Source organism: Phyllostomus discolor, chromosome 2 (assembly GCF_004126475.2).
Source record: "Phyllostomus discolor isolate MPI-MPIP mPhyDis1 chromosome 2, mPhyDis1.pri.v3, whole genome shotgun sequence".
Classification (NCBI taxonomy): domain Eukaryota; kingdom Metazoa; phylum Chordata; class Mammalia; order Chiroptera; family Phyllostomidae; genus Phyllostomus; species Phyllostomus discolor.
In genome coordinates, this window is record NC_040904.2 from 34,958,555 (window position 1) to 34,981,498 (window position 22,944).

Consider the following 22,944-nt stretch of genomic DNA (forward strand, 5'->3'; position numbering starts at 1 on the left):
CACGCACACATGATATATATGTGAGCGGAGAGGTCTGTCCAGAAAGTATCCAGCCATGCAATGTTAAAACATACAGACATTTATTGAAGAAGATACAAGATAGAAGAAACATTGCGCATAGAACAATGATGCCTCAGTCACTTTCAAAGTGGGCTCCTTGGGACCTCACACAGTTGCCTAATCTCCCAATTGCCATCAGCTGCCCTGTTGTATGTTCCTGAATCTCACTGATGGTCTGAAATCTCTTCCCTTTCAAGGGTGCTTTTAGTTTTGGGAAAAGCCAGAAGTATCAGGGCACCAAATCTGAGCTATAGGGGGTCTGAGTCACCTGGATGATTTGATGTTTCATAAAAAAACTCTACATGACACATGATGGATAAACGGGTACATTGTCGATGAAGCTGCCAATTATCAGCTGCCTATAGCTGCTGCCTTCTGAATCATCCAAATAATTTCTGTGGGGGAATGTTCAAGTGTTACACAAAATTTGATGCAGATTTGTTACTCTACTCGCTCAATCATTTTGAATGCAACAGCCACACAGTACACATGCTCACTCAATGGCATCCACTGCCTCCACTGACTAGTACAGTGAAGGCGTCATTGTTCACACGTGTACATTCCAGTCCTCTCTCTTTGGCTGCCAGATTACATTGATGTCATGCAAGCTGTTCTTGTTATATTAACAATGGTTGGACTTTTTCCAGACAGACTTCACACACGACACACACAAGCCAAAACACACACGTCATGTGCGACACACATGACATATGTGTGAGTCATACACACATACACACGTATCTCTTAACCAAAAAAGTAGCCAATATATAAGTTCTGTCTCACTCACAAAGCTACGCAAAAATACAAAGTCTATTGTAGACAGAGTCCCTCCCACAATGAGTTTAGCCTCAATTTTAGAAAATGAACTTAATTCGTTATTGTCTGAAAGGGAAAATCCCACCCCAAATGACTTGGGGTTTGCTTTTCCTTTCTATTTTAAAACCCTTTTTTTAACTCTCACCGGAGGATGTATTTATTCTCGATTTTAGAAAGAGAGGAAGGTGGGTGAAGGGCAGGGAGAGAGGAGCACGGTCGACTGTCCCCCACACGCAGCCCACCAGGGACAGAACCAACAGCCCTCACCGAATCCAAACCTGCAGCTTTTCGGTGTGTGGGACTGCGCTTCAGCACACAGACAAACCCCGCCCGGCTCTTTCTTTCTACTTGAGTCTACAGGTAAACAGTCTCCACTCACCTGCAACACAGTATCCTCGGCTGCAGCGTATTTTCCCCACACAGAAATGTGAGACCTTCGGAATTTGTGTAGGGTCATTACGTCTGCCACCTTCTTGATTGGTGTCTCAGAAGCTTTCAGGTTGCTTCTATTGAACACAGAAGAAAACGGCTGTGCAATTTGCCAGCAAATAAAGGCACCAGCCTGCTTGCAACTCCATTATCTAACTAATGGAGGTCACTGCGGTTGATTGGAACTAAGGTTAATCGTTTTGACAAGATGTATTTGTTGGACGCTCTGGCGAGGCTGTTTTGCTTGTGCCTTGACCGAATTGGATCGCTGTCCCCTTTCTCCTGGGTTTTGGAAGCTGATTTATTAATTCCAAGTAGGATTCTTGAATTTCCTTTCCCCACTCTGATATTTTCAATAAGGTTTCTCTAGTTCTCTTCACAGGGATCAGTTGCTTTTGCTTACCAAAATCACTCAGCAAGAAATGATGCAGAGGACTGGGGAGCTGGGAAGGGAAGTGCCTGCAATACGATGACTGCATTCTGAAAATGTTTTCATCCTCCAAAGTGAGTTTCACTAAGAAAGTCTGCGAGGAGTCTTTATTTATTAGACACTAACATTTTTTAAAAGATTTTATTTAGCCCTGGCTGGCGTAGCTCAGTGGATTGAGTGCAGGCTGCAAACCAAAGTAACCCAGTTTCAATTCCTAGTCAGGGCACATGCCTGGGTTGTGGGCCATGGCCCTCAGCAACCGCACATTGATGTTTCTCTCTCTTTCTCCCTCCCTGCTCTAAAAATATAAATAAATAAAATGCTTTAAAAAATATTTTATTTTATTTGTTAAGATTTATTTATTTATTAAAATATTTTCAATATTTTATTTATTTATTAAATCTTTATAAAAGATTTTTAAATAAATAAAATATTAATAAATATTTTATCAATTATTTATCTATTAAAAGACTTTTTAATAGATAAAATCTTTTTTAAAAGATTTTATTGATTTATTTTTAGAGAGGGAAGGGAGGGAGAAAGAGAGAGAGCGAGAAACGTCAATGTGCGGTTGCTGGGGGCCGTGGCCTGCAACCCAGGCACGTGCCCTGACTAGAAATTGAAACAGTGATGCTTTGGTTTGCAGCCCACGCTCAATCTACCGAGCTACACCAGCCAGGGCTGACACTAACATTTTTAAGATAAAAAAAAATCTAGCCACTGTAGATTTTTGTTTATTTCTCAAGGAACACTTCTCGTGTGTGAATAGTTTGGTTGATTGCACCTCAGTCACAGCCTGTATCTGCATCACCAGCAGTCGATCTGAGTTTTGTTTCTGCAGGGTAGGTAGCTAGGGAGGAAGCAAGCAATGAGCCATATAGGCCATAAGTAAACACTCTGTCGCCTCACTATTGGTGTAGCCTGGTACCCAGGTCACTCTGGGTTAGTGATCTATTGAGCTTTGCTCTCTTCCTCCAAAAATAATTAAGAGAAATTTTAAAAAAAATTGGATGTTTTAAAGTTACCTGCTTTATGGCACAAAACCAATTCTTGTTAAACAAACAATGAGGGCAAACATTTGTTTTCATTGGAAAGATAACGAAGCTAGTCAGCTCGGTTCTCCACTGACCAATGACATGGGTTATCGACAGTGGTAAGACCCTTCCTAAACTTACCGAGTGTAATCCTCTAGGTTGACTAAATGAACAAGGGAAGAGGATATAAAATGGAATGAACAGACACCACGCTGCAGCTTTAATCTCAGTGGTTAGAGGAAGGCAGCAGTATTGTGACAGGGTGTTAGGAAAAGAAAAACTGGTTGTTAATAATGCTTTCCATTTGACTTTCTCCCCAAAATACCTTTAGTCAATGGTTTCATTTAATGTTACATTTTAATTTCAAAATGGTTTATGCTAAAAAAATATTTGTTGCCCTGGCTGATGTGGCTCAGTGGATTGAGTGTTAGCCTGTGAACCAAAGGGTTGCGGGTTCGATTCCCAGGTACAGCACATTGCCTGGGTTGCAGGCCAGGTCCTCAGTGTGGGGCGTGTGAGAGGCAGCCACACACTGATGTTTCTCTCCTTCTCTCCTTCCCTTCCCCTCGCTCTAAAATCTTTAAAAAAATAAGAAAATATTTGTCAATTTGGATTTGATCAGCAGTTTTAAACAATTGGATAGATTCCCAGCCTTAGCTGTTTTCCCAGAAAAGTTTGTCTCCTCCCACAGAGGAGATTGTAGGGAGATTATTCTCCAGAAAAAGTAAGTCTTCTGCATGTTAAGTATTCTTATATAAAGTTACATGAAATGACAAGACCCAGCAAGACATTCGAGCAGCATATAAGGAGTTAGAATGGCAGAGTTGCTTGCTGTAATTCTCTCCAGGCAATTTTCCTACTGTTTGTGCTGAAGCCTCCCTGGTATAATTTATTAGCTCCTCTTAGTAACAGTAGAATTCTCATTAGAAGCATAGCCCTATGTTACTTACTAAAAATAACTAATATTTCTGAATGCTTATTAAGTGCCAGGCACTGTGCTAAAACCCTGCATGAATATTGTAACTTTAAACAGCCCAACAACCCTATGAGCTAACTCTTATCACCTCCATTTTACAGATGAAAAAAGTAATGTGATTGTTCCATAACACAAAACTACAAAATGATGGCATCGGGGCTCCAGGCAGTGTGGCTCCAGAACCCACGGCCTTCAGAGTGGGTCAGCGATCAGCAGCTCTCAAAGAACCTGACAGCCTGTTATAAGTGCAGTATCCCAGGCCCCAGACCTGCTGGATCAGAATCTGTGTTTTAACAAGATATCAGGAGATTCATTTGCACAGAAAAGTTTAAGACACCAGTATACTGCCTCTTTTTTGACTGTGTTAATTTGGACAAGGCATTTAACCCCTCTGAGCCTCAGATTTCTTCTCCGTGCAACTGGTATAACAATGCAGACTTCACAGATTTGTGGGGAAAACAAGATACAACGTTGTGAAGAGTCTGGTGTTTAGAAGATGTTTGATGCCCAGACAATGCAATGACACTAAAGCATTCCCAGCCTTCACAAGTATTCACTGATACTATCTAGAGCAGTGATTTTCAACATTTTTCGTCTTATGGCACACATAAACTAATTACTAAAATTCTGCAGTACACCAAAATATACATATTTTTTGCTGATTTGACAGGATAAAAGGTATAATTTTGACCCATCCAACTGGACAGATATTGTTGCGTTGGCTGCTTTCATTATCTTTATTTGAAATTTAAAGGAAATGAGGTCAGTGCCCCTGACTAATTAGTCAGATATTGAAGGTTTTAAAGTTCTTGTGACACACTGGCTGAAAGTCGCTGGCATAGAGAGCTTAAAAAAATATCTGCTGTTCTACTCATCCCTGCTCCAAATACTCTTTCCACTCCTAAACAGTTGAGTGGCTAAGAGTTGACACAAAACCTTTTTCTTTTTAACATGTGAATTTATGATAGCACCTCTTGGCTCCAATTCTAGTACCCTTTCTAATATATTGGGTTTCTTGACTTTTTTTCCTTTTGAAATTATTTTTGTGGATTCTAGTCAAGAGGGTGGCATAAGCAGACATGTCTCACTTCTTCACACAACCACACCAAAATTAACACTAAAATATAGAACAACCATCACTCAGAACCATCAGAAATCGAGTTGAATGGAAGTCCGACAACTACAGAATTAAAGAAACCGCATTACCCAGACTGGTAGGAGGGGTGCAGATGTGGAACAGGCTGGTCCCACACCCATGTGTGTCAGATAAAAATTAGGGAGGGATGTCTTGGGAGTTAGGAGTACCAGCCACATACCAGGCCACCCAGCCCAGGATTCCAGTGCCAGGAAGATAAACCCCACAACTTCTGCCTGCAAAAACCACAGGGGAAAGAGTTGGTGGGTGAAACTGTTGGAGTTCCCCAAGCAGTTCCTTTTAAAGAACCCACACATGGACTCACCCACTAAACTCACTTCCTCTGAGCTCCAGCACTGCGGTAGCAGCTTGAAACGCACCAGGGCCATACTAGGAGAAACTGAAGTGTCTGTCATCAAGGTGAGTAGAGGCCATTGTCCCTTTGCTAAATATTCACCAACAGAGCCAGCAAGCTGGTGCTAAATCTGAGAATCCATCAACCTGGCAGACACTGTTGGACCCACCTTGCAGATCCCCAGAGGCTCTGCCCCACCCAACTTACAGGTCCACCCAAGCTGCTTTCAGTATGAATGACTGATCTTGGTTTGTGCTTCACAACTTCCTAAATCCTCTCAAACAAGCAACAGCTGGCCTTCATAAACCCCAGACCTGGCACTAACAGCAGCTACCCTAGATTCACAGCTTGGCTTCGCCTGGGAATCTCCAAGCCCGGCACAAATAGATTGTGTTATAGCTCAGGGAGTGTGGCCCTGGGCAAAACACAGGTGGGGCCTGCTCTTGGCCTGCAACACCCAGGAAACCCCAGGGCCAGGATACCCAGTGGACAGCTACAGACCACATCAGAGCACCACCACCCTGCCACTGCATAGCTGATCCTCCGTGGAGAGCGGGGGTTTGTGGTAAGTGGTCATAGCCAATCCTTGCAGCTGATTGGCCTGGGGAAATCTCTCCCATTGATCTGCCAGTGGCAACCAAGGCTGAACTACAGGAGGAGGCTGTACTCAGCCCACACAAAGGGCGTACCTTGAGTACCCAGCTTGGGTCATAGGGAAAGCTGTGCTACTGGACTCTACAGGACACCTGCTACATTAGGACACACTTTCAAGACATGTAGTCAAAGCAGCTCTACCTTATACACAGAAACAACACAGGGAGGCTACCAAAACAAGGAGACAAGGAAACATGGCCCAAGTGAAAGAACAGATCAAAACTTCTGAAAAAGAGCTAAATGAAATGGTGATAAACAATCTCTGAGAGCCAGAGTTCAAAACACTGGTTATAAGAATGCTCAAGGAACTTAGTGAGGACCTTAGCAGCATAAAAAAGATCCAGTCAGAGACAAAGGATACACTAATTGAAATAAAGAACAACTTACAGGGAAACAATTGTACTGTGGATGAAGCTGAGAATCAAATTAGTGATTTGACACATAAGGAAGCAAAAAACAACCAATCAGAACAACAAGAAGAAAAAAGAAGCCCCCCCCCCAAAAAAAAACAAAGGTAGTGTCAGTAGCCCCTGGGACAACTTCAAGAGGTCCAACATTCACATCATAGGGGTGCCAGAAGGACAAAAGAAAGAACAAAGAATTAGAAATCTACTCAAAAAATAATGAAAGAAAACTTCCCTAGTTTGGTGAAGGAAATAGACATGCAAGTCCAGGAAGCACAACGAGTGCCAAACAAGATGGATGCAAAAAAGTCCATTCTAAGACATACCATAATTAAAATGCCAAAGGTTAAAGATAAAGAGAAAATCTCAAAAGGAGCAAGGGAAGTGAAGTTAGTTACCTACAGGGGAGTTTCCATAAGACTGTCAGTTGATTTCTCGAAAGAAACTTTGCAGGGTAGAAGGGATTGGCAAGAAATATTCAGTCATGAAAAGCAGAGACCTACAGCCAAGATTACTGTACCCAGCAAAGCTATCATTTAGAATCATAGGGCCGATAAAGAGCTTCTCAGACAAGGAAAAACTAAAGGAGTTCATCATCACCAAACCAATATTGTATGAAATGTTAAAAATACTTATTTAAGAAAAAGAAGATCAAAACTATGAACAATAAAATGGCAAAAATGCATATCTATCAACAATTCAATCTAGAAAACAAGAAGAACAGAGACAGAATCATGGGCACAGAATGTGTTTTGATGGTTGTCAGATGGGAGGGGCATATGGCATGATAGGTGAAGAGGTGAGGGGGTTAAGAAGTACAAGTTGGTGGCTACAGAATAGCCATGGGGTTGTAAAGTACAGGATAGTAAATGGTATGGCCAAAGAACTTATACACGTGACCCATGGATGTGAACAATGGTGGGGGGATTGCCAAAGGGAAGGGGGTGCTGGGTGCAGAGGGTGAAGGGGGAAAAATCAGGTCAACTCTAATAGCATAATCAATAAAATGTAATTTAAAAAATAAAATAAAATCATTTTGTATTGTAAAATATACATATTGAAGGGACTATAAAAATATATATGTGTAATATAAGTGATAATAATAAAATCACAAAACTATAAGCCATGAAATAATAACCCAAGTTATAAAAAGAACCTTGTCTATTATAAGACCTTGATCTAGAACAAAATCTACTACCTTATTTAGTAACTTAGACCCTTCCTGTGTGCTTCAATTGTTCCCAGAGAAAATAGCTGTCTTGGTTTTTATGATTTTTAGATTTTTGTTTTTTAAAAATATACAGGGTCCAGTACACATAAAGCCCCCTTTTTATTACAAAATCTGTTATTACAAATTCATAAGCATGTAATTCTGTCACATAACAATATCACACCCAAGCACACCGTATGACATTTTAGGTGAAATGTTCAAATTGTTCTCCATCTCATGAGAGACATTCATGTATCCTACTGACCACACTCAAGCAGGCCTGACTTCTGCCAGACCCTGTAGTTTTACTACCCAAATTCTACACATGTGGAATCATACAACAAATCCTCTTTTGTGACTTGCTTCTTTCACCTTACTTTTTTTCAGATTCATTCATTCATATTGTTGTATGAAGCTATAGTTCATTAAAATTTTCATTGCTTTTTAATATTCCAGTGTATAAATATTCCACAATTTGTCCACTCAACTGTTAAGAGATTTTCTCATTTTTTTTGCACAGTTACGCTGCATGAGCATTCATATACATGTCCCTCAAGGCACATGCCCATTTACATGGGTTGTAGGCTATGTTCATGTACTTTATAAAGAAAGTTTCCAAATGGTAATCCCACCTACAGTAAAATAGTTCCTGCCACATTGCATACTCACCAACATGTGGTACTGTAGGGATTTTTGCAAGTCTAGTGGTGTACAATGGGGAGCCATTGTGGCTTTAGTTTGCATTTTCTTATCTCTTGATATGTTATTATTCACTTAGCGTTCTATCTTCTGTGCAATAACTTCATATTTTTTAAACATCCTTTTTTAATACTAAGAGAATAAAGATTTTTTATTAAGAATTGTAAGTTGCATTCAATAGTCTTCAGCACACCGCACCCAACCCACCTACAATCAGTCAAACCCAAAAAGTTCATCTTTGCACAATCTCTGACTTAGGGCAAAATTCACTTCAACTTACAGTAAGATTGTACTCAGTTCTTGCAGTAAAGCGGTGAGGAATTACATCTCACTTCTGATCACTGATGAGTGATGAAGAGCATCAGAAGAATTACATAAAAAATAATTAGTGATTTTAAATTCAAAGCACACTGTTTGGGAACATTGGTACAAACATCAAAGTAATATAAATATACCTGCTTCTACTAAATTCTTGATGAGAAAGTTTTCAAGAACAAGCAATTTGATTCCTGCTACAGAAGGGGAGTTTGTCGTTGTTTTTTTTAATCAAAGGGATTTCATTTTTTCACAGAATTTCATATTTTGCTAATATGAAGGCATAAAACAGCAAAAAAGAAAAATAATGTATATACCAGGGTAACGCTGATATTCAACACAGCTGGATAACTTTGAGGTGGGTAGGATAAATGCAACAGAGGTCAGTAAACACAAAAGTTTAATGTTAGAGCCAGATCAGTCAATGACTAAACAGAGTTAACATCTTTTATAGCACTATTACTGATTATTAGCGTTTTTGTTTTGCAAATGGACACATAGTGGTGAGAGTGAAAGGACAATTACATGCATAATATTAAGTACACACTTTAAACATTATGAACCATGTAGAAGTTTAGCTCAAGTAGTAGCACTAACGGTCTACATTCAGTTCAAAAATATGTAGTTCAATGATCACAGATGCATGGTATTTAAGTCACAAAAAGTTTCAGAACATATTGTGTTGATTTTGAAGGGTCTTTTGCATCTTCTAAAATTTCAGCTTTATTTCCACTTAATTTGCTTATAAACATTCTTTTTCTATTGGATTGTTTTATTCTCATTGATTCACAGAAACTGTTCCCATATGCTAATGTATCCTTTGTTGTTCATATATATTGGTGTTTGTGGATTTTCTTTGCACTCTCTTAATGGTGTATTTTGATCAGCAGACATTCGTAATTTTAATACGGTCAAATTTATTAATCTTCTCCTTTATGGTTTATGTTCCTTATGTCCTGTTAAGGAAATTCTTTCCTATTCCAAGTCATGAATATGGTAGAAAACTTCATTTATTTAGATCTTAACATTTGTGCTTTCAATATACCTGGAAACAATTTTTGGGGGGGCGGGTATGCAGTAAAGAAGGATGTCCCATGTTCTTTTCTTCCATATGAATAACCTTCTGTCCCAGAGCCTTACGCTGATATGTCCATCCTTTTCTTGTCCACCTCCTACACTAACTCTGCCACCCGTCAAATTTCTGTACATGCATCATTGGTCTTTTCTCTGAGTTCCCAGCTCTGTCCTTTGACCTATTTGCCTGCTGAGCAGTCAATACCACAGTGAGTTTTGTAAAAAGCCCTCTCACCTTCTTCCAGGAAGTGTTGAATACTATTGCTTTTTCTGTAGTTTCACAATCAGGAGTTAGTACTAGATATCTCTGTGAATCTCTCTCTAGCTCTAAAAGATTCATTCTATTCTATTTTATAGCATGTTGTATAATCATGAAACTGAGGGGCCATGTGACTTTGATTAAATTCAGTTTTAATTCCTAGCTCTAGAAATCATCTCTTTCTCTTTCTGTCTATCCCTCAGTGACCTAGCCTTTCCCTTTAATAATCAGCAGTCCCCAGGCAGCAGAAGAGAGTAGCCTGACTGACTAATGGTCACTGAGTCCAGACCTCTGGGAATCTGAAGATAACATCCTGACCTGAGTTATTCTGAGCCTTAAGGTCAAACAACCCCCTGGCTACTTACCCATGAAACCAGGCAAAGAGACACCAGGACAGACCTCAGAGTTGAAGCAATGATTCCTCACCTCTGATCCGTCAGCTCCCAACACAACCCCGAACTCCTAACCCACAGCGTCTTGTGATTTTGCCCTAGATAATTTTGAGCATTCCCTTCCTATTCTCCTTGACGCACCTTTCATCCATAAAACAGTCAGTATTTCTCTACTGCAGTACTCGCTCGGCATTTAGCGTTCAGTTCTGTTCGTGCTGGGTGGACAAACTCTTTCTGTTCTACAACAACCACATGACTGCTTTTCCTGATGATACCCTGGATTTAGCAATTATTTTACCAAACCGTATTAATCTTTTAAGATAATTTTACATGGCTCTGAAGTTGCTAAATTACACCTGTCTTTTTTTTCTTAAGGATTTTAATACGTTTAACCTCTACCACCAGTTTAGTTAGAGTAATGGGACTGTTGACATACAAGTATTTCACAGAATGGCATGGGCCTCGCAGTCACATGAGACGGTTTAAAGCGGTAAAGAGGCATGAGTCACTGTAACCTGTGTGGAACAATGCATTTAGCTGGCGAGACATATTAACAACCCATGGATTTAGCCGGCTAATTTCCGGGACCTGAGGGTTTTTGTGTTGTTTTGTTCTTCCATGTAAAAAAAATGGAGAGCTTATACTGTATTGTATATTGCCCTTTATTTAAACTCTAACATTTAATAAATTTCCACATGACAGCTCTATCCCCTGTTTATGTGAAGGCTGTCAAAACACAGATAATATGCAAGAAAAATGACTTGAGGGAGATAATACTTTTCCCTTTCAAGAAACAGTTTGTTAGGAATGGGGGGGAAACCCACAACATCAGTGCCAATAAAAATAAATAATAAATCTTTGTGTTTCTTTTTTCTTCTGTTGAAATCACAGGGTCTCTTTCATAGAGTTCCATGTTTCTATTAACCTGTTTAACTTCTTTAGGTAGGAAGCCTGGATTCTTCTCATGCTTTCCTACGATTGTAAAAACTGTAACTAGATTTCTGATTTCCTGGCTACAAGTGGGCTCTTCCCCCACATAGAAAGGCATGAATCTGAACCACATAGTCTTTGGGGGAGGGCTCTGCCACAGAGGAGAGCTAGTCTTTTTGCAAAAACATTCTGTCTGAAGCCTACTCTTCCTGTAAACAATGCACACGCACTTTGGTCTGGCTGCTTTTGGCTCTGGCTGCTGCTCCCTCCTGAGGCTGAATCCTGGGCCAAACCCTCCCTTCTGACAGCAAACATTCTTCTCCTCTTGTCCCCTTGTGACCCCTTGGATTCCTCTCCGGAGTGCAGGAATAGTGTAAAACCAGGGTCGCCCAGACCCGAGATGCAGGAAGACTGCAGTTTTTAAAGTTGGTACATAAACATGTTACTGAGTAAACAAATGCCAAGAATACTTAGGCCAGAATATCATGCAGCCATGGTGGAAAATTGATATGGATTTGGAAAAATATGAGCAAAGAAGATGCTATTCTTTTTGCAATCAGAAAAAATGTACTAAATGCCAAACACATGTTACTAAAAAAGAGATGGCGATGTATTTTCATACCATTTAACTCTGTAGAGAAGACCCTTTGCTTCCCCTCCTGGCTTTTCATAATTCTTGACACAGGTCCATTTTCATTTGCAAGTGCACAGAAAACAATTTATTATTGTTCACCAGTAAATCAAGGTTGGCTTTTGTTTTAGGCAGTTAATTCGGAGAGGGAAGATGTGCCTTCAGAAAAAAGCATTCCCTAAGCTTCCCTCGGTGGCCAAAATACTTTACCAGAAGAAAAGCTTTGGAAAGCATAGCCTTCTTTCCTGAGAGGTGGCTTCTCATTGGCTTGGGAGGAGGGCACACCACCGCCCCCAGAGGCTGAGCAGCGGAGGCCAGAAGGAGAGCCATTCAGGGGGTATGGCAGTGGGAGCTAAGAAAGAAGAGATTGGGGCCACTGCAGGCCTACTCTAGTTCACAGCAGAATAATAGAACAATAAGAGGATAAAAAGAATAAAAAGCAATGGGTTTCTAAGACCGTTGCACTTTGGGACATGCAGGGTAAACAACTCAGTATTTCTACTTCCCTGAGTATTTATGTTCAGATCCAGTTGTTGACTTGAACTAGATTTCACAATCCACAGGAGGGAGTTAAAACATGTTGAAAGATGGAAAATTATTGCAAGTTTGAATAAGTCCAGACCTTTCAACACATGCGACATCTCAAAACATGAATTTAGTTACTTCACAGTTTGGCGAGGTAACTTATTTGCCAAGTTTAAAACAAGATAGTTCTGTGCCTGGGCCCTCCAGATAAGCTGCTGGAGCCACTCAGAATTCCAGAATTCCTATTTCAATAATAATGAAGGGGGTTCTTTCCTAGGGTTTTATAAAATAAGGAATTGAGAAAAACACACGTGATATTATCTTAAAATGTACAGATTCACTAAACATTTTATGTGCACAGATATTGCAATGCACATGAGTGTCATTTTAACTACTGATTCCTGTATTTAATGACTGATAATAGCCCCAACCCCAGAGCCAGGCTGCCTGGGCTTGAATACCAGCAGAGCCGTTTATTGGCTGTGTGATCTTCGTCAAGCTACTCAACCTCTCTGTCTCAGTGTCTTTATCAATGAAATGGGCATAGTAGTTACAACTCCCTTATTGGATTATTGTGAAGACTACATGAATTGCAATACATAAAGCACTGCAGTAACTGGGCAGAGCAAATGAAAGGGAAGTGTTGGCTGTCGGTATCTCAATATTTTTGTCTTCTATACTCACAGTCAGTTGTTGTCTTTTTGTTTTTTTGCTTTTTCTCTTAATCTATTACAGTGGGAAATACTATATCCTCTCATCAGTAATGGTAGCTTATTGTAGCAGTAATTTTTAGAGGGAAGGTGTGGAACCTTCTCTGGGAACGGGGAATAAATTTGACTTTCTAGTGGGGCTCCTCCCTTTGTATGAATTGTTAGTTGAATTGCCTGGAATTAAGCTCCAAAGGGCAAAACTACTCAAGCGAAGTACCAGGTTCTGTCTCATGCCTGGATACCATTCAAGGAATACCAGTGAGGTCTCAGGATTTTTGTGTTACAAGCACACTTGTTCTTGTCCTTTTACATATTTGTGCACACGCCTTTATTGGCCGCCTTGGGCAACATGCTTTCTCATAATGCTACTTAGAAAGAATTTTAAAAAACAAGCGAGTATCTCCATGATACTGTATCATATCTAGTTATCTATTAACATTCATGTGTTACACATCAACATTTATTTGTTCTCTTGTTTTGACTGCGATATTCAGGAAATGTTGTTTACATTCTTGGCCAGGAGTCTTTAGATAAGACACAAAGACTATTAGCCAATGAGTACTCTGGACTTCTATCCCAAACTCTGTTGTTTACTTCACTGTAGCTTTTTTTTTTTTTGCAACTTGTTTGGTATTTTGTAAAGTACATTACACTTTTAAGGGTTAACTAAAGTTGTATAATAATCATGTTGAAAATGCTGCAAAGCTTCAAAGGAAAAGCACCATAGTGAATATTAAAAAGCATATTTTAAGAGGCTTAGAAGCTCCTAAAAGAAGTGTTTAAGGTGACACAGCGGGAGATCAACAGCTAATTAGGAATTGCTGTAGATGTTTAAAAGATAACAGGAGGACACTGAAATATTTTATGCCAGCAAATGTGAAAATTTAGATGAAAGAGATAAACTTCTGAACATATAGGATATACCAAACTAACTCAAAAAGCCCCAAAATCACCCACCCAAGTCAGTAGCTAGAGGCGGTCTGTGACTTCAACAAGAATGGTCTCAATGCAGCATTGGATGGCAGGGGAATGAGCACAGGGAGTAAGAATAGACAGTTCTACTGGGGAGTTTTGCTGTAAAGGAGGCAGATCTAAATCTGCTACACATCTGATCTTACAGACACACGTCCGTGTGAGCACATACATTGCTTCACCAGACGACTGAAGTTAACTTCAGTAACTGTCTGGATTTCAGACTGGATGGTTTTCGTGTTATTAATGTCTGGATAGGTTGCAACATCTCTGGATACTCAGATAACATCACATTGGGTTATGCTTATCTCCAAAAGCTTCACCTGTCTCTACAAGTCGAGTTACTAAAGGGACTTTGTTTCTCTTCCTTCATTGTCTCATTGGGTTTTCCAAGATTTCTTACTTTCCTACCCTTTCGGTTTTCATCATTGCGTATCTGTCACAGCACCACACCCAGTCTTCCAGTCCTCAGAGCTTTCCCTGGAACTCTGCTTATGTAATCCAGCTAGACCGGCATTTTTCAAAATGGTTTCTGAGGAACACTAGCCGCATGGGATACATTACCAAGAAGATTTCCACGGCCAGCTAGGTTTAGGAAATGCTGCATACCGGATCCAGCACCAGCACCATCCCCTCTCTGGAAATTAACAATGTCCATAGCATATTAGAGGATTTTTATTCAACACGGCCCTTTACAATGGAAATATTTGCAACTGGGTCTGAAAATGTGCTAAGATATCAGCAGTTTACTTTCAAATCACTTCAGCATAGACTCGATCTGTGGCCCTAAAAGAAAATGCATCGTTTGGGTGGTCAGCCAATATTCTAAACACCAGAAATAATTTCAAATGCTTGTTATATGTACCTAAAAAAATACCTTACAGTTTGCCAGTTGGCGTAATAGCTATTATACATTGTTGATTTTTTTTGGAAGAAATTAATGACTGATTGACTAGCCTGACAAATGAGGGGTGATATTAAAGGTATTTAGAATATGTGAATTGACTAAAATCCGATACTTGCTTTCGTTATTTACTCCACCAGGTTGTGCAGGAGAGATAATTGTCACTCACCTCAAACCATTTCAGTGCCCACCATTACCTGCTAGAAAATCCTACGAGTCAGGCATTCCCAAAGTGCATTTGCAAAAAAAAAGAGATTTTTTAAAAATAGGCATTATAGCCCTGGCTGGCGTAGCTCAGTGGATTGAGCTCAGACTGTGATCCAGAGTGTCGCAGGTTCGATTCCCTGTCAGGGTACATGCTTGGGTTGCAGGCCATGACCCCCAGCAACCACACATTGATGTTTCTCTCTCCCTATCTCCCTCCCTTCCCTATCTAAAAATAAATAAATAAAATCTTTTAAAAAATAGGCATTGTAGGTGGAGAGTACAAGATATGTAAGTCAAGGGTAATACTTGAGGCACAAATTCAAAATAAAGTTAAAATAAAAGCATGACTTCCTCTGAGCACGCGGATGAGTACGTGTGTGCTGACTTGGGCAGGGCAGAATGGTGTGAGAACACGGACGCGCGGAGAACTTGTCCAGTGCCCACCCTGGGGACCAGTCACAGATCTCTGTAACGCCTACATAGCTGCCCAGCCTTCTCTAGAAAAAAAGTGTAAAGGAGAAAAGAGTGCCTTTGCCGTGTCGATTACCTGTAATTCACTGAGCCCAGGGGATCCAAGCTAAGGTAAAAACTTCCAACTTTTCTGCACTCTAATGGGTGTTATCAACTGACTTAAACACATTTGATTGTTTATAGGAATCAGATTATTTTTTGTAACTTCCTCCCTTTAGGAGGAGCTGGGGCCTGGAGCTCTCATCCCCCAACAAATCCAGATAACAATGAAGTCAAGGGTCAGCCCAGATTCTGCAACACAAACACTTAACCAGACACGATCATATCACCTGTCCTTATTAGTGTGAGCAAGTTCAAATTCCATTTTATCACGTGCCCAACTTGTGTGCTTTGTGAAAGGTTCACTTCAGGTAAAAGTGATAAATTCTAACAATTCAGCTAACTTCCTGGAGCCAGTTAATGACCGTCCTCAGGGAAATCTGTTGAACAATGTGATATTCTGGGATCCTGGAACCTAAGAGGCCATTTATAAAGGGTGGGGGCTACTGAGCTCACTAGATATTTCAATCTGATTCAGGCTCGTACAAAATTCCCACACAGTAAAAGATTTTACTAGACAGAAGAAAAACAGTAAGCACTAAATAGCATACCAAAATTCATGGGTATGATCCACTGGAGAGAATACAGTAAATGTACTTAGAAATAACATTTGCATCGTTTAGGTACTTGTATGAATCCTGTTTAATATTACAGTTATCCAACCTTCTCTCTTCACCTCATTACCTAAAAACATGTGAGGTTGTAAAGTTTCCTGAGGGCCAGAGTGATCACATTTGTGTGTTTGTAGGAGATTTTATATGTCATAGGAAATGTCTAGAAGGAGACCACTGATCAATCTTATTAGGGATTCCTTCCATTTTGGAAAGAGCACTATCTTGGGAAACCTGGGTTGGGGTGCAGCGGAGGCACTGAGTCGAGTGCAGCAGCAACTCATGTGGGGGTCACAACTGCAGTTCCACAGCCAGCGATTCTATTCATGCTGTGTGTAGAGCATGGGTTGGGCACTGATAGCCACAGAGACATATATAGGCATTGAGCTATAAACCTAAATACCTACAATTAAAATTTGAGTAGAAGAAGTGTTTTGGTACAGAGGCAATGCTGTAGAAATGCAACATAACTTGGAATGATGAGGTGAGACTTAGGAGAAGAGTGTTCAAAATTTCTTCAACCTATTGGCTGTAAAATCTTAAGGCTTTTGTTTATGGTCCCCTATACTCTTTCTCTACTCTTAGCTCTGGTTCTAGGAGTCTTTCGTTCTGAGAACTCCTAGGTTTGCTTCTGCAGGGATCTCTAGTCTATGCCATTGCCCCCAGAAAGACACGAAAGGGTGCTTCTGTGGATGCCCTGAGCACCAGTCAGTCCCTGACTTGCTCCCACTCCATGCCACCTCACACCAGAAACAACCTCTCCTTCATGTGTGTCAGAAGGCATTCCTCACCAGTGGAGCTCAAAGCTCTGGGAAGAATGCACCTGGAGCACCTGGAGCACGAGGGAGGAAGGAAACTGGTTGAACAGGTGGACTAGTATTTACTTTGTCAACAGAGAGAAAAGCCACACAAACCAGGGCTTCTCATATCACATTTCTTACCCTAGAATTTCCGTCTTGCTTCTGTAAGGAACTTAAAGTCTAATCTAATCAGAATGGAGAAAGAAGTCTTTGATATTGTTAAGTTGTGAAGTGTCAGTCAGCACTGCAAGACCAAAAATAATGCTGGGATATCCAAAGGCAGCCTGTGGCCGTCAAATGAGGCTTAAATCTGAGGTATTTCCTGTTGGGGCAGGAAGATGGGCCATAGTGGAGCCTGAGCTAAGCGGTTAATGCAGGGGATTGAGAATGAGGTAGTGAGCTGTAAAAGGACTTAGTCCTTTCATGAGTTCTGGAAACTTAAAAGGCAAGAGGAGGTAAGTGAGTTGACTAAATGAGAATGAGGAGTAGTATGTACAGGTAGCTTACTGGAAACCACCAAGAACCACAAGTGAAAGTATTTAGGGAATGGGGAAAGAAAGAAGATCCAGATTAAAGACTCCACACGGGAGAAGTTGGAGGCTGAAGGAGCAGAGCAAAGGGTAAGGCATGGCTGAGAATTTCTGTAAAAAGTGTCCAATAGTCATAGGTTGAGATATGCATACTAGAAAAGAGGTCTGAACTAAGGAAGATGGTCCTGAGGTCTCTTCATTAAAGAACCCTGATCCCCAGAGACACAGGCTGCTAAAAGACACCTAGGCTTCATCTAGAAGGAGGTGGAAAAGAGAAAAATGGAGGTAAATTATCAGGCAAGGGCAGGGGAGGCATGTTCAGTGCCCCTTCCTTCTTTCCTTCCTGCCTTCCTGCCTTCTTTCCTTCCTCCCTTAAATTAAGTTTATTGGGGTGAAACAGGTTAATAAAATAATATGTTTCAGGTGTACAATTCTATGGTACACCGTCTGTATGTTGCATTGTGTGCTCACCACCCAAAGTCAAATCTTCCATTACCATATATTTGACCCTTTACCTTTTAGCACCCACCCCCACCCCCTTTGCTCTGGTAACCATCATACTGTTGTCTGTATCTATGAGTTTTTGTTTGTTTGTCTTCTTTGTTCATGTATTGCTTTCAGTGATTTATCTCACATCTGAGTGGAACCACATGGTTCTTGACTTTTTGTGTCTGACTTATTTTGCTTAGCATGATATTCTCAAGATTCATCCATGTTGTCACAAATGGCAGTATTTCATCTTTTCTTATGGCTAAGCAGTATTCCATGGTGTGGATATACACACACACACACACACACACACACACACATATATATATATATATATATATATATATATACACACTACATTCCTTTTTATCCAATCATCTCTGAAGGACACTTCAGTTGTTTCCATGTCTTGGCCACCATGAATAATGCTGCAATGAACACAGGGGTGTGAATATCTTTGTTTTCAAATTTTTCAGGTAGACACCAGAAGAAGTGTTGCTGGGTAATATGATAACTCTATTCCTAGTTTTTGAAGGAACCTCCATACTGTTTTGCACAGTGACTGTGCCAGTTTACATTCCCACCAGCACAAAGGAGGATTCCCTCTGCACCACCTGCCTAGCACAGTTATTAGTGTCTTGTTGGTGTTCAGTGAGCTTCAACACTATTACAAGTTTATTAATTACATGAAATCCCGTGGTTGTAACTCACATCATTTCCACATAGTTATATATAATTTGTACAACTAAGATTTTTTTGTACAGTATAAAATAATTTTAACTTTGAATCAAGAGTAAATATTCCCTCCAGCTTTTATTAATTCTCTTTGATATACTTTTACCAGAATTTACTAAATTTTGATATCTCTTCATCTTTTCAAATGGCTTCTCTTGGAGATATTTACACACATACAACATTAATCAACACAACATTAATCAATAATTGATTAATTAATTAATTAATTCCCCATTCTTGCTTTCTCAGGCCTACTTACCTTTACTTATTCTGCCCCTATACTGAGTTCCAGCTCAAGCCTAACTTTCTGTGGAAATTCCCCTGACTTCAAATGGCACTGATCATGGGTGATAGTACAGTGTTTATCGAACACTTTATTACAACCCATTAATGGAGCCTGAAATCAAGTTACAGAGTAATGACTAATATTTTTAAAAGTGAAATTTGATAGAACAGAACAGAAAATAGCATGCATCACATGTAGTAAGGAAAAGTGTTATAAGTCATATATTAACACACATATGGATATTTAGGGGCCTAATGTAAAATGTATTTCTGAATGTAGGTAGAATATCACTGATGTTGTAGAAAGAGTGTGAGGAACTGAGAGATCTGGTCTACCACCCCAATCCCTTCCCTCACCCTGTGAACCGGGACAAAGTCAGTCCCCCTCCTTCTCTGGGCCTTAGTGATCTTCTCTCTAAAGTGAGAGGGTCAAGTTGGTTCCCAAAAGTCTTTTTCAGCTTAAGCTTTTAGGAGTCTTTGATTCTTAGAACTCTAGGAAATAATGTAAGGGGAGGAAGACAGTTGTAGAAGTGAAAATAAGCTGAATTTCAATGATATAGTTTTTAGAAGAGTTAAATGTACTAATATTATTCTCTCGAGGGCCTATTAAGCACTGGCCAGTGAGCATGAGCCTTAACATAAAGTGTTTGTAATATTTTGTCACATAGAACTTCTGATGAACCTCAGGATGGTTTGGGTTATGCAACTGTGGGCATCGGATTAAAGACAGAGTTAGATTCTTCTGCATAATAGAGGGGAGGAAGGACAATGGTGAGGAGGAATTCAGGAGAAAGAGAAAGAGGCCTGAGAGCCCGGGCTAATGAGTGAAAAGAGTCCACAGGAGAAGTCTTCACTGGCAGAAATAGCCCAAGAAGAAAGAAACATTAGAGAACAGCAATATCTAATAGAGATTTTTGTGGTTTTGAGATGGGAAGCCGTGCAATGCAAACCCATTGTCTTCGTTTTCCCTCTGACGTCTTTAGAGATAGAGTCTGCAGTAATTTTTGTAAATGAATTCCAAAAAGTTGCGAGGCATGAGCTATGAGTCTAGCTTGGCTAAGCGTGAATGCAGGATAGCACATAAGCAGCGCAGAGGCCAGAGGAAGAGGAGCCGTCTGAGGATGACTGCACACTTTCGCAACAACCCCCAAGGGAGGCGATGTTATCTTCACCTCCGGCTATGCTCGAGGAACCCAACTGCTCCCTCACAGACGTGGTATGGGATGCAACCCCCATCCCCACCCCCACCTTTTCAAATACATTTATGATTCTCTTTGAAATGGGGATCCTTGTAGGGAGTCATGGTCTACGATAGAAGGTTCAATTTCCATTAAATTCACCTTTTTTAAAAAAGAAAACATTACTATGCTAGTGTTTAGCATCTAACAAACTGCACATATTTCTGATATTTTATTCCTTCTTTAAGTGATGATACTAAAAAATTGTTCTCACCATGGAAACCTCAGTGCTGGCTTTGGAAGAGGCCACTTCTAATTAAAAGGCCATTTCTAATTGTGCTTTGGTATGCTGAGTGTTAATGAAAACAAGGGGGTCCATATTTTTAAAGTAATTATCTGCTTGTATGTTATTTTATCCCTAGCCTTTAGTGTACCAACATCCTTAAATGACAAATGAAAATTGTGCTTTCCAAGTGCAGAAAATCAGTTCTTAAAACAGGGCTTCCAGTTTTAAGAAACATGACTCGGTCTTCTTGCCTGGTCCTGGGAACCGTTCATGCAAATGAGGAGACAGCTGTGGGCCCGCAGAGCTCCCCACCAGCCAGTCTTCTACGAGCACGGCAGCAGCTTGCTGGGAAGGATATGGGGTACAAGACAAGAAATGGTTTTACAAAGTAGGATGTATGAGGGGGGGACCCAAACATGGAATTTATTTATTTAAAAAATTGTATATTTATTCTTACATGTTTAAACTTCAGTCACCTTCAAAGTCCTCTCTGTTTGATGCAATACACCTATGGAGATGGTTTGTCCACTGCTCAAAACAGTTTCTGAACTCGTTGGGTTTGATGCCATTTAGTACTTCTGCTCTTTTCTTTTGTTTCGCTTCTTCCACATCTGCAAAACATTTCTCTTTGAGGACTTTTTTCATCGGGGGATATAAAAAAGTCACTCAGGGCAGGATCAAGTGAATAGAGAGGGTAGGGCACAGAGGTCATGCTGCTTTTGGTCAAAAACTGCTGAACACTCCGCACTGTGTGGGCAGTTACACTTTAGTTACACTAAATCATCCCTCATGAAATGGGCAAACTTGTTGAAAGAGTCTTCAAGAAAATTCACTGAAGCCAAGCACAGCCTCAAAAAACAACGCCAGCTGGTACACTGATACAGATGGGTTCCTAGAACACTCACCTAGCCTGTACTACAAAGGGCCACCCTCCAGAGGGCAGTTCTATTTTTGGGGGGCCCACCTTCATACTCTTTGGTCTACATCTTTTTTTTCCACTTCTGCATATAAAGGTCATTTTAAACCTACTTTCTTGGGATGTGTGAGTTTTCATGTTCATATCCCCTCAGATGAGTGGTGGTAGTGGTGGGCGGGATGGGAAAGTTGAGGGTTTTGACTCAGGTGGGGATTCTTGAGTTTGATCCTTGAGATGGGTTTAAAAATGGGCATGTCGGCCCTGGCTGGCGTAGCTCAGTGGATTCAGCGCGGGCTGGGAACCAAAGTGTCCCAGGTTCGATTCCCAGCCAGGGTACATGCCTGGGTTGCAGGCCATAACCCCCAGCAACCGCACATTGATGTTTCTCTCTCTCTCTGTCTATCTCCCTCCCTTCCCCTCTAAAAATAAAAAACAAATAAAATCTTAAAAAAAAAATGGGCGTGTCCATGGGTTGGAGAACGTGGATCCAAGGGAGGCTGCACCTGCATCGTTGTAGCCTCCCATAGAAGGGGAAGTTGATTACCAAACGCATCCTCCAAATTGCTGACTCTGGAGTTGCCAGAAAGAGACAACCAAGTAATAGACACAAAGCAGCAGGCAGGATTTATGTGTTCACCACCGAAAGTCAAGTCTCCTTCTGTCACCATTTATCCCCTATTAACAAATGTCACCCTAATAAATTCAATAAAAACTGAAAAAAAAAGGGCATCACATGTAGAGAGCCCTTCAAGACAACAATGTCAGAATCTTAAATAAAAGAAATGCATATATTTTTCTGTACTTCGGGGGGGCGGTGGAGCGCGGGGGGGGGGGGGGGGGGGGAGCAAAGCATAAAGCAGCAGGTAGGAGAACCAGGATGAAAATGTGGCAGGAAGATGACCTGGGGGAATCTTAGTAATACTTACTCTGGTGAGAGGTTAAAAGTTAGAGATAGTGTTATTTATGAGTTGAATTGTGTCCCTCCAAAAGTCTTAGGGTGGAGTCCTAACCCCTAGTTCCTCAGAATGTGACCTGATGTGGAGATAAGGTCTTTACTGGGATAATCACATTAAAATGAGGTCGTGAGGGTGGGCTGTAAATCCAATGTGACTCAATTGGGGAAATTTGGTCACAGAAGTGTGCACAGAGGAATGCCACATGAAGACTAAGGCAGAAATCAAGGTGGTGTTTTTACAGACAAAAAACCCCCCCCCAAAAACCCAAAAACCAGCCAGAGATTGTGAGCAAACCACCACAGTTAGGGGAGAGGAAGGAACAGATTCTTCATCCCAGGCCTCAGCAGGAGCCAATCCTGCTGACATTTTCACTCAGACTTGCAGCCTCTGGGAGTGTGAGACAACAAATTTTGGTCATGATTCTCTGTTATGGTCACCGGGAAACGAACACAGATGCTGGGAGATTT

At 40.7% G+C, this 22,944-nt stretch overlaps 1 long non-coding RNA gene across 1 annotated transcript; it reads left to right on the forward strand.

The window, feature by feature from the left end:
• Positions 1–3,149: 3,149 nt before the first annotated feature.
• LOC118498813 lies at positions 3,150–21,358 on the forward strand. The gene is made up of 3 exons (XR_004901279.1): positions 3,150–3,161; positions 5,938–5,942; positions 21,276–21,358. It is a non-coding gene; the product is annotated as an uncharacterized LOC118498813 (long non-coding RNA).
• Positions 21,359–22,944: the final 1,586 nt, after the last annotated feature.